General features: G+C 32.6%; 1 long non-coding RNA gene across 1 annotated transcript; it reads left to right on the forward strand.

Moving 5' to 3' along the window:
* Positions 1-12,280: 12,280 nt before the first annotated feature.
* Positions 12,281-15,351, forward strand: LOC107844791. The gene is made up of 3 exons (XR_001666570.2): positions 12,281-13,250; positions 13,646-13,744; positions 14,901-15,351. It is a non-coding gene; the product is annotated as an uncharacterized LOC107844791 (long non-coding RNA).
* The last annotated feature ends 1,423 nt before the right edge of the window (positions 15,352-16,774 follow it).

The following is a 16,774-nucleotide window of genomic DNA, read 5'->3' on the forward strand; positions in this document are numbered from 1 at the left end:
AGGATTCAACCGAGTGAAGTCTCAAATCCTAGCAGCTGTCGTATTCACTATTAAATTAACTGAGGAAACAGCTTACTTATATTTTGAGGGCCATAGACTGAGCCAAAACTATAAAAATGGTCTGAAATTTATCATGGGTGACATGATCATTCAAAGGGTTTTCAGGGATAGGTGGTGGAGTAGGCTAGTCTCTGTTTCTCCTTCCATTATTTCTTTTGGGAGAATTTTCTATATATGGTAGAGGATGAGTTAGAAGTAGAAGTTTAAAGAAATTTACACTCCATCACGTGACATAAATACTGAAAGAAGGGAAACTTTCCTAAAATATCTCGTAACCCCTCACCCATAAGTTTGGTGCACGTCACACCCATGCATGAGACTCTACTTGACACGACTTTTAGACACCCTAGGACACTTTAAAACCTGGCTCTAATACCAAGTTTTTCACGAACTGAGGCTACCCCTAGTCATAATACGATGCTTAAGGTCACAAGTAACCCTAAGCTAACCTTTGATCTGGTGTCTTCTATAAGCACTGAATAACATAATAATAAAATATTATATGCAAAAGCTAAACTGATGAAAACTCTAAAAGATATAATATTCAACATGTATGAACATCTAATAAAAATGAAAAACAAGTTTGACTATCAGAAAGCTTGTAAAATATAAGGATTTAATGAACAAACCCCCAACAAACTCTGGCTAACTGCCATGAAAGAAGAACTGAAAATAAATATGGTTAACTTGTCCTCGAAGGATGAGGACTCACCACAACTATTGTTGAAAGGTACACGAACTGTCTAAGTATGATCAGGGAATTGAGCGTCCAAACCTATGTTATAAGACAACACAGTGCAAAAAAGAGTATGTGTTTAGTACTTTGAATGTACTGGTACGTGAAGTAGGGACTAACTAAAATACAAATAAGTGTTGAGCATAAATGCATGAACATGTAAAATGAATGCAAGACCAAGTAAAGCATGTGCTGAAATAATCCGTATAACTGAATAAAAGAATAATTAATATCTAACCACTTGGATATGCAAACCTGAGCTAAGGTGGTCTCGATACTGACTGAAACTGTGGAATCTAACATTTTACTAACATGCCCCAATCTGAGCTACTGGGGGTCCAACCTGTAACCCCAGTTGAAGGGTTGTTAGTACCTTACCACGAGTACCAACATTGGCTATGTGGATCTACTAACCTGATATCCCAAAGGACTAGGGTATCACGCTAGACTGGAAGGTGCCCTTAAGAGAGGGTTAACCCTCTACTGGCAGGAAGACCTCTCATACTTATACTGGATATGTAGTTCTGGAACTTAAGGGCTGCTACTAAAGGTCTCACCCTCGACTATTATAAAAGCCTTCATTCGTAAATTTGCTTGAGGCTAAGTTTTACTCCCAACTGTACTGACACAAAGGTAATAAACCAGTACATACACTGATAATTGATTTTGCTTAAATATGGTATGTTAAAAATAACAGTGCATTTAATATCTGAATATAATGATATAAACATAGTTTGAATGACTTGTAACTTGAAAGTCTGAAATATGTATGATTTCTCTAGGTATCAGATGTTCATAACCCACCATCACTATCTAATGCAGAATTGCACAATCCATGGTAGAGAAAAATTACAATTAACACCCAAAAATTTAATAATAAAGCATGGAGTATACATTTGCATTATCAAACATATGGAAACACCATTATCATGAGGGAATGTATTGTCATGGTTTATAATCAAAACAATTGAGGGAAAATTTATAAGATTTATAATCTACATGAAATTTCACCAATTTAGGAAAAAGGGTTTTATACTTGTATAAATAAGAAATTCATAGGACTCGATAGGTGAAAGAGACCCATTGATGAATATTGCACATACCTAAAGTAGAAGCTTTAGGGGAATCCTTGAAATTTCTCTTATTCTTGAGAAACCTTAATTGCTTAATGAAGAAGGGAAAACTATTTCTCTTGATTCTCTGTGGTGGATTTGAGGATTATGTCATGATTTGGGGCTTTAGGGTCTTTTTATACCACCTCTTATGAAGCCAAAATGAGGGTTTGGGGATTTGAGGTCTTTTAACATATATTTTGGAAGAATTGAGGCTCGATATGTGTATAATAAAAGTCATGTGATAACTTTCTACTACTCAATTCATCATTCATTACATTGTATTGTATTTGCATATTATTTGTTGTTTTTGTGTGTTATTTGACGTGTATTTACCTTCTATCTATACTTTTTTATATGTTTGACATTTAATATTGTATATATCATAACGGTTAGTGAAGATGGTGTGAGCTACAATTTGGAAACTTTTTTGCTCGTAGGTTCAGTGCTCATAGTATTTTCTTTACTTATCTTATTTTCCTACTTTGCTTAGTTGGTCAGTGATACCTACTAGTACAAGTAGACCATACTCACTGCTACTATACCCTTTTGGTGTGGATCCTAGTTCGAGTACCATACGTGATAATTGTTCTTTGTGCAAAACTTCTTGGTTTTTTGAGGAACTAATATGCTCTAGAATTTGGAGTTAATTCGAACCTCATCTATCATTAGTTGTCTTTATTTATTTCAAAGACAAACTTATGTTTCAGATTTTCTTGCCTTTTGCTAGGACCTCTTGAAAGTTTTGAAATTCATAAGTACCTACAAAATCAAAAATCAAGTTAGCAAAATAATTAACAAAAGTATTTTCCTTCCTTAAAAGTATTGTACTCTTACTTCTATCAATGTCTTTAGCGTGTTAATGGAGTTGACCTCCATTTCCATACTCCAAGTCACTTCCCAAATTCCATTTATAAAGTTCACTATGGTCAATGAGTTTTGTTTTATTAATATTATTTGTAAACTCCTTCTCCCAGTAATTTTATATTCTTTCTATAATTGCAGTAGCATCAGCTACTAAATTAGTTGAAGTTGCTATCCTTACTCCCTGTTTTCTTATTAAATCTCCATAATTATCTCTCATTCTAAAAGTTGTTGCACTAAAATTAGGATTACCTCTAGATGCTCCATCTGTGTTACACTTCTACCATCTTTGTGGAGGTTTATTCCATATAACCACCTTACTATGATATCAAAGCATCAAGAAGTTTTACTGTAATGACTCTCATTGTGATTTTCAAATTTTTTGGGTTTTGACCATTTTCCCCTCCCCATGGTTACCTTATCTGATTTATGAACTATGGGAATAGTTGGAATGGTTCCTAATGCATATGATATTATGTTATTTGAGTTTACATTTTTGAACATTCTTAAAAGGATAGGTTTGACTTTAGTCAACATCTTGTAATTCGAGTCTCGAATGAGAATTTTAACAGTTCCATTAGATCTGAATCATTGATTTTGATTTGGTATCATGATTGATTCGGGTTTGAAACCTTTATTTTGTATTTTGATCCTCTGTTTGAAAATGGTATTTTGGCCTAAAGGAGTTCTGGAGGTTAATTTGTTCTAAATAATTTTTTCATAAATCTGAAGATTTCATTGGATTCTGAACATATTTTATGATTACTTTACACTACTGCTTTATGTTCATAGGGTCCTGAATGAGTTTCAAGGGTCAAAAATAAGTTTTTAAAGTTGTTGGTTGTTGGTGCACTCAACACATGCAATCAACAATTAATGCACGCGGTCAATGGTCAACAACATGGTCAACAAGCCCTTGACTTTACTGAAAACATCCCAATTTTGTGATTTAGCCCCTTTTTGCTCATTTTCACCATTTTTATCAAATTGGGAGCCTTGGAGGGAGTTTTTTGGGTAAGTTTGTGTGGGTAAGTTAGGAGCTCAATTCTAAATAATTTTTTACCAATATTATCATCTAAATTCTTCTAAATCAAAGATTTTAAAAAAAGGGTTTTAGGGTTTTTCTCCCAAAAATAAAATTTTGGTATTTTTTAATTTGAGCTTCGATTCCTCCTTGTTTTTACTTGGGTTTTAACCCATAGAGGTTTATCCACTTGAGTATTATGATTTTCACATAGAATTCCATTTTTACCCTTTTTAATTTTTAATGAATTTTTTGGGGTTTTGCCGGTAAATCATGAAAATAGTTTTTCTTTGATTTAGATCTTATTTTTAATTCATTTTTAGTGGATTTTCACTTATAGGTTTATATGATTTTGAGAATCATGATTTTAAAATAAAATCTTGATTTTACCCCTTTTATTTTTTAACCTATTTTTGTGGACAATTTTAGACTCGTCTTAAATATAGTCAATACAGGTATCATTGGATTTATTTTGATGTATAGATATCGTATTTGATCAAATTGATCATTTTTGGAGATGATTCAAGGGACTCAAGCTTTTGATCGAGGCTTTCGATAGTGTTCGGGTTGCGGATCTTCTGTTAAGGCAAGTTGAGATTTACCTTGACTTTCTCCAAAGAGTTTATGTGTTATATATGTGTTTGTTTGTATATTGTAATTCATTTAGGATTGGGGGTTCCACTTAGATAAAATAGCAAGCATCTTTGTAGGTACCAGAGTCTTCTGATGAAACTGTAGTTACATTAATGCCTTAATTAGTTAGTATTACTACTTGTAGTAAGATTATTGCCTATTTTGAAGCTTGAATCTTATTTAATGGCCTTTACTATGATGGCTGGGGTTTAGCGATCTCTAGGGAAAAATTATGTTAGTATTGAATATGATGGAATGGTCGAGTTTTAGAGAACACTTAGAGTATAAATGGACTTGCAATAATGAATGTGACTTATCGTATGGAGCAAGTTGAGTTTGGGTAGTTCTGCAATATATTATTTTGGGATTGTTGTTTATTTAATATTGTCCATATGGGGGTTGTGTGAAAATATTTATGGATTTGAGTAATTATTTTTGACCGTGTGCTTGAGTGGGGGCTTATATATATATTGCTTGCTGGATGATTATTATAATGCTCGGTGGGGATTGACTTGAGGTTATTAGTCATGTTTGTGCAATAAATATCTTATTTATTGTTACATCGCCCAATTAAGGGATTGACTTGTCATCATAGGCCTTATTTGTGCATTAGAATGCTTTATCTATCATTCTATCGCCTAAGTAGGGACTTGACTTAAAATTATAGGCCTTATTTGAGCATTTATTTGCATTATCATTATAGTGATGCCCAAGTGAGGGGTTGGAAATGATATAATTGATGACTACTTAACTATTTATTTGGGTGGTGCTTAATGAAAACTGATATCATGAACTATTGATACATTGAGTTGAATCTGAGCTCACTTATACATGTATGAATGGATTTTAATCTTCATACTAATTGGTTGTGAGTATTACATCCTCATATCACATATGCATATTCATACAGCATTGGTACCACTGAGATAGTTTGATTTTTATAAGTAAATGAGATACTTTATAAAATACATATACTGAGGAATGTGCTGGTAAGGTTGATTTGAGATATCAGGTTGAGATTATATGAGTATATGGATTGTGGACCCCCCCATAGGTCCTACTTAGTAACTGCGAGCACGATGGATGTATGCAAAAAGTTTCAAAATATTTCATCATCATCATCACTTTATTGCATTGCATTGTCATCCTTGGTGTGGTTTGATACTGTGTTAGTATTTAATCTTGTACTATATTTCTACGTTAAGATGTTGTTTGTGATATTATGTTTGGGAATTCATTTTACTTATTTAAAATTGGAATATTTGAGACATAAAGTATGGTTGAGGCTTGACAGGAGAGATAGACGTGTAGCCCCTATTGGTAGTATGAGATACACTAACATATATGTGAACTCTCTCATTAATTTCATTCCATATTACTTGGTTGATTATAATTGATTTTTCCTTTGTTGGTGAATATTAATAAAGAGTGTCAACTCACCTAGGTTAGTATGCCTACCCTATTTTTGAAAAATCTGTTTATCATTGTGTTTGATTGCCATAATAGGAAAAAAATGATGTAATTATGAGATATATATTATTTGGGGAACCTTAGGTAGTTTGGGTGGTAGTTCAAGCCATCACTTTGAATTAGGATCGGCTATCGATGATGCAAGCTAAGTACATGTGGTTTCGTACTTTCCCTTACATTTTATTCTTTTTTCTTATTTTCTACACCCTGTGCAAGTGTTAATTCGATTGGTAGATTGTAGATTGCATTCTTTCAGAGTTGGCAATGTGGAGATTGAGGTAGTGGTAGACTACAGAGCTTACTCAGATCTTTCTGTATTTATCTTATGCATTATTCACATTTAAGATACCTTAAATTACTTTTTTATTCTATATTAGAGGCTTTTACTAGTGACAACTAGACCTATATTTATATTTTGGGTTTAATATCTCTTCTTTTACTTCTATATTACTTTAATTTTAAATTTGAATTGGACTAGGCTTACCTATACATGAGGGTGTAACAGGTACCATCACATGCCTATTCAAGGTCGTGACATTTACCATCTAAGGCCATGATTTGGGAATTTCTAGATAATTATACTTTAAACTTAGAAACTTAAAAATCGTACTACTGATATCCCAAAAAACCTTGCCTGTTGGATAATTCTCCCCATGTAAAATAACATTCCTCCTTTTCCATAGAAACCACAAAAATATATTAGGTAAAGCTTGAAAAATTACTTTCTGTCTAGCATTACCTTGTGCGTCCCACCAAACCGTCAAAGTTTGTTTAATCTAAATTTTGGAATCAATAATACCTGTAGCGGAAGAAACATAATTCCAAATAGGGGTGGCAATCTCCCTTTTCAGAAATAAGTGCTCTATTATTTCATTTTCAAGCCTAGAACAGCAAACACACAACTGTGAAATATTAGAATTTCATTTTGCTAGAATTGCAGCCATAGGAACTCTATTAGTCCACACTCTCCACCCAAAAACTAAAGTACTGAAAGGCAAATATTTTGCCCATATCTTCTTGAAATAATCAAAAATCTCCACCTTTTTCCTCAGTAGTTCCCAAGCTGATTTTACAAAAACCTTCCCACTGCTAGTTCTAATCCACCATGGTTTATCACTACAAGATTTTCTAACATAATCCACATACTATCTAACAAAATTAACAAAGTGGACTGGAAAATAGTTTTTTGCTTCAAGTAATCCCATCATGTATCCTTCAAAAACACCTCTATATAAATCAAAGGATGGCATGAAGAAATATATGGCTGAAGTTTGTGCAAAGACCCCAAACTAGTCCAATTATCATACCAAAAGTAGATTAACCCTTTTTAGGTTCCAACCACATATATTTTTCAATACAGCCCCAATTTTGGAGCATGTATTTCCACTGTTGAGATCCACCTTTCCACTATTCCAGAGTTGAAAGTTTTTTCTTTTAATACTTGTTCCACATGTAATGAGATCATAATGAGTTCTGTGTTCTAAACCTCCACTAGAGTTTTGCATGCATAGCTTATGAGATTTCAAATAGAGATTTGAACCCCAACCCCCTCCCCCTGCTTCACTTCTTATTTAGACAAATACACTTCAACCCAAGCAATCCAATGTTTACCCCTATCTATCACCTTGTTACTTCAAAATATTTGGCAAAAATTCTATGCAACTCCATTATTACACACTTTAGGGGAACTATTATTGAAAGCACATGAATAGAAACACTTTACAAAACACTTGTAATCAAAACCTATTTATCTCCATAATAAAGCATGTTATTTTTTCATGATTGCAGCTTAGATTTCACTCTATTTAAAAGATCAACATAGTTCTCTTTTTTCTTCCTTATATTTTTTAGAGGAAATTGTCCTTTAAAAATACCTGTACACTCTTTGATCAAAAGCCTCACATCAACTGCAACACTTTTATGTATGTAAAAGGCACTTTTATCTTTGTTGGCCTTCTGACCTGATTGAATTTCATAATCTTTTAAAATAGCCACTATTTTCTTTAGAGTTTGGATCTGTTAAGGCAAAGATTATAGTTTCATCTGCATAAGGAAGATGGTTAAGATTAGGAATTCAAAGCTCTGTTGACAATATGTATAAAGTTAGAGATAGAGGATACCCCTGCTTCACCCCTTTAGTAGAATGAACAAATCTTTTAAATTAGCTACTAATCAGGATAGAACACCAATTGTTAAACATTAGTCTCCATATAAGATTAACAAAAATCTCATCCTCCTTAAAACTTTCATCAAGAAAAACCATGAGACCCTATCATAAGACTTTCCCATATCTAACTTAATGACAACATTGGTAGTCTCACCCTTCTTTCTAATATCAGAAACTATATTTTAAGTCAACAACACATTCATAATTATAATACCCCGAGAATCCCAACTGATAGTAGAACCATGCTTTAAGCTCATGAGAAATAAATTATAGTGATTTGGTAGTTTTATAATCAAGTTATATGTATATTAAGGCCTTAAATACGTCCTAGCTATTAGATGGATCAAAACATCCCTTACCGATTGAATTCTTGAGAAGAATATTATCATAGTCAATTTTAAATGATCATATCTCCCATTATACAAAGATCTTTTGATATCATGACCCACCAATAGATATATAATTGAATTATATTTCCAACGATACCAATTTTGCCAAAATCTGGTATCAGAGTAAAATGTTATGGCCGTTTTACTGAGAGCTATCCGAGCTGCCCAGGAGCGACGGTCAAGCTAACGGACCGTCAAGTCAGAGACGGACCATCGCTTTGTCCATCGCAACTGAGGAATTAAGGCCATTTTATGGCCCAAAACTGACGGTTAGAGTGACAGTCAGTCACCAGAGTGACGGTCCATCACCCAGACCATCAATTTTGTTCGAAACAACGCTGAAACAACGTTTTAAAGGACTTTTTGGGTCTTTTTCCATCCTTTTTAACCCCTGATTACATCAAATCAAAGAACATAACTCCTCATTCATCCATAACATCAAAATTAGGGTTTCTTTCAATATCAAAACCCAAGAATAAGATTCAAACCCTTCTCCAAGAAAACTCAAGAATCAAAGTGCCACCATTCAAGAACCTTCAAGAAAAGTTAACCTCCTTCAAGATTTAAGATTTTGAGGTATGCATAGTGTTCATTCATGGACTCCTTTCATTCATGAAGTCCAAGAATCTCTTTTCTAAATTCAAGTGTATGGATTTTTTTATGAATTCCATGTTGGGTTTGCTTTTGTTCATATTGGTAATAACTAATTGAATTCTATTCCATGTTTTGGTGATATATCTTAAATGAAATTAATTTAGTATAGGTGTAGCTTCATGTGAATCTATGATTAAACCCTTGAATGATGAAATTGGAGTTGAATCATGGTGTTTATTTATTGTATAATGTTATTTACATATATTATGCCTACCATGTGTTTGATTAAATGCCTATGTGAAAGAAAAGTGCCCTACTAGTATGATAGTATGAAATCCCCATTCATGTACAAATTCATGCATGTCAAGTGTTTGATGAAATGTCTTAGTCAAAGAATTATGCATGTATGTGTGGCCATTGTGGTGCTTTAGAACTTGTACTTCATGAATTCTGCAACTTATTGTATTATGAATTGTTGATGTGATCATGTGTTCAAGAAAGTCATGTTTTGTCAGTTTTATGCTATTGAGTCCTGGGGGTACTTGTACCCGATAAGTTAGATGTGTGCCTAGAGCCATGTCATGATTTCACGATACTCTCAGTCGAGCCATGATCCATAGAACTCAGTCAGTCATGTGACTTAGGAAAACTCAAAAATCTAATTAATCTCAGTAGTTCAGTAATCTCAGTACTCAGTAATCTCAGTAACTTCAATACTCCTGGTCAGTCCTCAGATTTCAGTAGCATTCTATCATCCAACAGAACTCAATTTAGCTTCGCTAAATAATACTATTAATATCAGTTCAGTTTAGTTAATCAGTTCAGTGTATATTTAGTTGGGAGTAGGATTCAGCACCGAGTGAACCCAAGGATGGGGGCATTCCTACCAGCAGGGGTTTAACCCTTAGTAGCAATCCTTGTGTTCCAAAACTACGTAGCCAACATAGGTATAGATGTACCCCTATGTGTAGGGCTACTAATACATCCCATTTGGGGTTATTCCTACAGGAAGGTTAACGGAAGAGCCTCCTATCAGAGAGGGTTACCTCACAGCTTATCTTTACTCGTGGCACGATATTAACACCCTTCCAACTAGGGTTATAGGTTGGACCCCACAAGTTTAGTTTCAGGCATATCGGTTAGATGATTACCTCCCACAGTCTCAGATTTAGTCTCAGTCTCGATCTTAGTAATAGAACTCAGATAGTTCTACAGATTTAGGACTGTCTGATACAGTCAACTCAGATACAGTACAGAACTCAGCTAGTTCCATCAGATCTTAGACTATCAGATACAGTTACTTATGTTATCAGTTATTCAGTACCCAGTATTAGTGAACTCAGACATCATTAATCCATGTTACCAGTAGACTCAGTAGTTAGAACTCAGTATTCAGTCCTATCACGATCTCAGTTACAGTCGCATAGTCATGCATGTATTCTCACGCTCATGATATTCAGTTTGTACTGACGCATTCGTGCTATGGTGTTTTTATACCATAAGTTCAGAGACACGAGCTCCAGAGCATCAGTAGCATTCCAGTCTCAGCAGTCAAAGTTAGAAGTGAGTCCTCATCTTTCGAGGACATGATCATTACTTTATTATCTCATTAGTTAATTTATTAGTTAGAGTTAGTCGGGGACATGTCCCATCAACTTCTTATTTAGACAGTCATGTTTTAGAGGCTTTTCAGACTACAGTATGTTCAGATAGTTTATTTTAGTTTTATTTTGGGTATTTCATACCCCACCCAGATGTTATATTTTTATCAGATATTATGCCTCATTTTTGAACCTTATGGCCTTTCAGTTTATGTTTCTGCATTTATATAGTATATTATAAAGTATACAGGTACAGATATCAGTCATGGGTTAGCTTGTGGTCCTTCGGGGTCATGAGCACTGTGTAGCATTTCGGGTACCAGATTCGAGGCGTTGCAATAATAATGTTTGTTCCTTTCACAAAACCTAATTGATTGGCAGAGATCAGTCTAGGAAGAAGAGCCTCAATTCTATCTTCAATAACTTTAGAGATAATTTTATTGATAAAATTATGCAAACTAATTGGACTAAGATCAACAAAATTACTCACTAATTATTTCTTAGAGAGTAAGACCAAGTTAGTATGAAAAACAAACTTAAGAAGATTGTTGTCTCTGAAAAAATCAATTACCATTCTATAAGATCCTTCCCAACAATGTCCCAATGACATTTACAAAATCTACTAGTGAGGCCATCAAGACCACTTTCACTAGCACTATCTCCTTTCAATACAAACACGTTATTTTTTATCTCCTCTAGCTCTAGAATTTTTCACATAATAATATTATCTTTTTCTCCAATTCTTTCACGAATATGCCTAAGTAAAGAAAATGAAATGACATCCCTTTTTTGTAAGAAGTGATCATTATAGAATCTTATTGCTTCAGCTGCAATATTTTTTTCCTCATTTAGCCAATTGCCTTCCTGATTTTGAATCCTTTGTAACTATTGTAGTTTTCAAGATAAAAGATTTTTTTTTGAAGATGTCCAAACTACTAAAAATAGAGGAGTTATGCACATGACTCAACATGAATACAAAAGGTACTTGCATTTTGAAGAAATTTTTTGAATCCTTTGTAACTATTGTAGTTTTTTTCTTTTTATCTTTGATAATATTGTGAAAAACTTTGTATTTGTGTCCCCGTTCTCAAACCAGTCATATTCTGCCTTATGTTGCCAAAAAATTTCTTCAAAATGCAAGTACCTTTTATATTTTCAAGATAAAAGATTTTTTTTTTGAAGATGTCCAAACTACTAAAAATAGAGGAGTTATGCACATGACTCAACATGAATACAAAAGGTACTTGCATTTTGAAGAAATTTTTTGAATCCTTTGTAACTATTGTAGTTTTTTTCTTTTTATCTTTGATAATATTGTGAAAAACTTTGTATTTGTGTCCCCGTTCTCAAACCAGTCATATTCTGCCTTATGTTGCCAAAAAATTTCTTCAAAATTCAAGTACCTTTTGTATTCATGTTGAGTCATGTGCATAACTCCTTTATTTTTAGTAGTTTGGACATCTTCAAAAAAAAATCTTTTATCTTGAAAATATCCTCTTTAATGATAAGTTATTTAAAAATACTCTATAGACCTCTCTACTCCACACAGATAGAGCAGTTTCAACTCTTTCAATATTCCCCTTGAAAGTAGTAAATAGATTAAGGACATCATTAGACAACCAATTCTGATTAACCACATCTTTAAAAGGGGCATGATCAGTCCAAAATTTGAGAAACCTGAAAGGCTTCCTGTGTCTAGTTAAACCTTCAGACAAAAAAATTAAAATAGGGTTATAATTTGACCCTATTTTGGGAAGATTCTCTATCTCTGCATGATTGTACCAACATGTCATATCATTACTAAGAAGGACCCTATACAATCTTTCAAAAATATATCCATCTCCATCCCTCTAATTCCACCATGTAAAAAGACTCCTCTTGAAATTGAATAGATAAGTCACACGAAAAACAATGAAACTTTCAAAATCATTATAGTCAGGAGGATTAACAGGAAAGCCCCCTATTTTTCTAGTGAATTTAACACCACATTAAAGTATCCACCAGTAAGCCGAGGGTTATTCATACCTGCTTCCAGAAGATTTAATTCCTCCCATGAAACTTTTCTTTATTCCACACTACATTTAGCATACACCACATTAAAAAAGAAACTTTGATTGTGATCTTGCTACTTTAATTGTACAATGATTTGCTATTTTGAGTCTTGCACCATAGTGTAATCCACATCTTGATTAATAGAAAATCAACTTTTACTATTACAATTAGCAATAATTGTAGGCATCTCAATCTCATTATGTACTCATTGATGTGTCTATATTGTTGAAATAGTTCAAGTAAATCAATAAATGTAAATTTATGAAACTTGAGTAACATTTGAACTCTTTGAAAAGCCTTTTGGGACTTCACGGATCTGATATTCCATAATGAATGCCTTCATTGATCACTAACTTTTGATTTGTTCCTCTTTGGTTGCACTTTGATAGGATGACTTGATTCTCCTTGCCCTTTTTTTTCTTTTCCTTGCAGTTTTCAAGAGCCTCGAAGATAGATCAACATTTGTAATGTTCTCCATTATCTCATCTTCTACCTCTAACTCGATGATTCCTTTTTGTTGTGAGTTTGATTCCTCACCCTAAATTGCTGTGAGTTTGATTCCTTACCCTCTTGCTATTTTTTAAGTTGTGTGCTACAATATCATGTAACACTCAGTTAGGAGATTGCATTAATGCCACCTGACTTTCATTTGTCTGTACTGCTACAAGACCTTCCAACAATGCAAAACTATCCTCAACAGGGGTTATCTGGCCAACCTTATGTTCTTTAGAGACATTCTCCACATTATAGATCTTAACCAAAGCGGTGTTGGTGACCTATTCTTGTTTCTCATTATCTTCTTTTATCTATAATACTGCCTGCATTATAGGATCTTGGATCCATAACACTGTCTGTTGCATCTTCTCCCTGTTGACCTCTTACCTTGCCCTCCTCTTCTACATGATATGTTGCTTTACATGACTAATTACATGATTTATTGCAGGTTCTACTGGTGCAATTACAGGACCACTCAAGTTTTGATCAGGACATGAAGTCCCACTTTTTACAACCATATCTGTGTGAATAGCCCCTTCTAACTGTGGTACTTGATTCTCTTTAAGCTCCACCTTATCTTCTGACATGTTTTTCCATCTCTAGTCTGTCTCTTAAAACTAACATGCTACCCATCAAGATTTTTTTGATGTGTTACAAGGCTTGTGAAATTTCTGACTAAACTACAATAACATTATGTTGCTTGTCAAATACTTGATTAACCCATTCCTAGGCTGACTTCCCCATATGCATATCTTCTTTTTCTAAAAAATTAGCAATTATTTGTTACCATTCTTCTTTTTTATTGTATGTTTTGAGCTTGAACTATTATTATCGATGACCTTGTCTATTGTATTAGACGATTCTCCTGCCACCTCTCCTAACATATCTAATCTATTTCCCACCATAATTTATGATATAGACTCCATACTTTATTTTGTTTACTAGGATTTCCATCCTTCACTATATTCCATGAACTTGGATCACCAACAACCTCACCACTAGATAAATTCTCGTAATTTGTGAACACAATTTTGAATATGCTTTTTGATGATCTTCTCTGGCTTCTCCACCCTTTTCTCTTCTATTACCTCCACCTTAACTTTGCATTTATCGCTGTTACTATTTCTACATTCATCATCACCATGTCCCTACATTTTACATTCTTTGAGTATTTCAAAGTGTAATCTTATTTGATAGGGATAACTTCAGTCTGCTCCCCCGTTGCTCATTAACTATGTTCATGAAAATTGATTTAGAGAGCTCTGCTTTTAGATCAATCAACATTTTTAACCTTGCACAACTTGGTCTAGTTTTATTAATTATGGCTAAATCAAGTTGGATGTGTTTTCCAACTGTATAAGCTAAAGAAAACAATCATTCTTTCATAAAATGTGTGGGCAGTATGTTAGGAAAATGATATCCATGCCATCGACTTAATAATTTTCTCATTAACTCTGAATCTTGCACTATAAATTAAATTGCACATGAGATATAGATATCGATCTTTGCACTTAATATAGAAACTCTTTTAGATACAGATTAATAAAATCAGCATGTTGAGCTAGGCATATGAGAATGTGTTTACTACAAAATAGGCCAATTTGACACTCCATTTTGATATCACATTGTTGAGGTATAATTAACCTCAACTCTTCAAGATCTGTCCATTCATACGTGAATTTGTCTATCACTGCATATTGCAGATTTTCAATCTTGTTCATTGCATCCACCTCCTCCTCCGTCCATTTAATTTGTGGAACGTCTTCCATCATGACAACTTCTTTATGAGGAGCAGTTTCTGATTGTTGGACCATTGCCATTGCATAAATGATTCTCAATTGTCAAACTAGGGTTAATTGAAAGGATTTCAGAAGCTTTTGAGTGTAAAGGTTGAAAGGTTATCGAATTAAAAGAATGATCAGCCACCGTAGTTGGCTAGCCAATAGCCAAAACAACCATCAGTTAAGGTTTGGCCATAGAGAAAGCGAGAGAAAGTTGTTTCTTTTGACTGCTCTACTTCACAGAGTGTATCACAATCTAATGTCTATTTATAGATCATTAATTTTTTTTCCTAATTTGACCTCTGCTTTCCATATGTATAACCTGGGTGGTGTCTTTCTTTTAACTAGGTTTATATTTGGTAAATTAGAAAAATGGTTTATATTTGGTAAATTAGAAAACACTATTATGCTTGATAAAATAGGAGTCTAATATCATATATATGAAAAAATTTCCGTGAGAATTATCTCTATATATTTATTAGATTGTTTATGGCAAGTTATAGCAATACTTTTACATAACTATTGAATTAAAGATTTAATTGCAAGTTATAATAATTCTTTAAAAAATAATATTTAAAAAAAAAAAAGAGTTTGTTATCATCTCCTATTTTTTAGTCTTTAATATTCTATCTCTCCTCATTAAATCTATTGATAATTATGTTAAAAATAAATTTTGGTTTCAATAATTATCTTTATTTATACTTTTTTAAACTTTATCAGTAAAGTAACAAAATTTGTTCTTAAATTAAGAAGTAAAATTTAGTAAAATATTTCTACATTGATACACATTATTCTTTCAATCTTCTTCAATTATTCATAGATTTCATCTTTTTATCACAATAGTGACTTTCAATAAATAATAATAATAAAATAAAGCTAAAAAAGTTTTTTTCTTAAAAGAAAACTTTTCTGATCTTTTTAAAAAAAAATAAAAAAAATATGACATATACTTTGAGAATTAACTTTGCCAAATAAAGTATTCAATAGGAAAAATGAAAAACGAGGAAGTACAACATTGTAAAGAAATGTAACACTTTATTAATTAAAATCCCGACCCAGTGAATAGATTTAGTTTTATTATATGTGAAAATTATATTTATATGTATTTTTTAGATTATTTATTGCAAGTTGTAACTATATTTTTGTCTAACTATTGAAGTATACTTATTGCACAAAGCAAAATTAATATAGTGAATCAACACCAATATCAATCATGGCTAATACAGATTACCTTTTTTATTGCAACGAAAAGTTATTTGATACCAAACAATTATCGGTTAGTTTATTTTCATTATGTATGGTGACAATTTTTCATTAAATATCCATTACATACACTAAAAAAGTTATGTAATATAAAACAACATTTTTCGTATCAATTGTCACATTCATAAAACTCATTTCATACAAATGTGACATATACGAAATTTCATCAATACCAATTTTAATGTCAATGACATACATTGAGACCCCTCCCTCCCCACAAAAACAAAAGAAAAAAACTTAATTATAACAAGAGTATAAAATGACTTTAGTAAAATTTATTAAAATAATTCGTGGATATCATATTATGTACCATTTTCATACACTAGAAACAGTTATAAGATATATTATTTATATACAATTGTATATACCAATTTCATAAATTGATACCCCAAAAATAAAAAATCATTTAAAATATGACTTTGCTATATATAAATTGATTTTGGCTTAATTTATAAAATAATACATGAATAATAGGTTGTATACAATTCACAAAGTAAACATAAATTGTTAACATATAATATTTACTATCACCA

The sequence above is a fragment of the Capsicum annuum genome, chromosome 10 (assembly GCF_002878395.1).
Source record: "Capsicum annuum cultivar UCD-10X-F1 chromosome 10, UCD10Xv1.1, whole genome shotgun sequence".
Lineage (NCBI taxonomy): Eukaryota > Viridiplantae > Streptophyta > Magnoliopsida > Solanales > Solanaceae > Capsicum > Capsicum annuum.